Source organism: Antrostomus carolinensis, unplaced genomic scaffold, assembly GCF_000700745.2.
Source record: "Antrostomus carolinensis isolate BGI_N321 unplaced genomic scaffold, ASM70074v2 scaffold6369, whole genome shotgun sequence".
Taxonomy (NCBI): Eukaryota; Metazoa; Chordata; class Aves; order Caprimulgiformes; family Caprimulgidae; genus Antrostomus; species Antrostomus carolinensis.
Window position 1 is genome coordinate 1 of NW_010340563.1, and position 857 is coordinate 857.

The window sequence follows — 857 nt, forward strand, 5'->3', positions numbered from 1 at the left end:
CCTCCTTTAACACAGCTTGTGTGTTAAAGGAGGCAGCCACAAGGCAGTCCATTTGAAAGGAGCAAAGATTTAGGATTCTAGGAATGAGTCAGCAAAGATTTAGGCTTCTCAGCAGTAGCAGCACCTCTGGAAAGTCCTGGCACTTCCCACTGTCACAAGTTGATGGGTGGGATTAAAAAGCACAGGACCACTGGCTCAGTGTTTTTGTGAACACTAGTAGTTTTAGTCACTGCTCTGACCTAAGGCACAACCCAAAATGAAGGATAGTAAAATCTTATCTCCATGTCAAACTAGAGCTGACTGAACTGTAGTCATGTGTTTGGTCTCTTTGGTAGTGAAGAATGGATCATCTTGAAAGGACCTTATGCAGTTAGTATGTCATCAAAGTTGCTGTGGGGGTTTGACCAACTATTGAAAGCTGCCTGAGTAGTCTAGTTTCTCAGCTTGCAGGAAAATGCAGTGCTACACACAAAGCTCTCAGGCTGACTGACTTCATAGCAAAGTAGTATAGTAGTAAGAGTTGTGACCTGGGAGCTGATAACTAGTTCTCTACTACACATGGTTCTGCCCTGAGAATATTCTGAGGAACACTTGCAAGTCCTGGCTTTGCTGGAGCTCTGCTTGCACATTAGAAGTGCAGTGTATGGGCCATGAGTGTTGGAGAAGGTTAAGCTGGGATAGCTAAGGAATGGGTATAGAATATTACTTAATTAATATTACATCCTATAGTATAAACGTAGTACAGATTTCTCTGTTTATGTAAAAGTCCCATCAGAGCTCACACTCTGCAAACACACTGAACTTCTCTGGTTCATACAGGTACCAAAATGTTACTTACTCCTGAATGATCTCTTTCC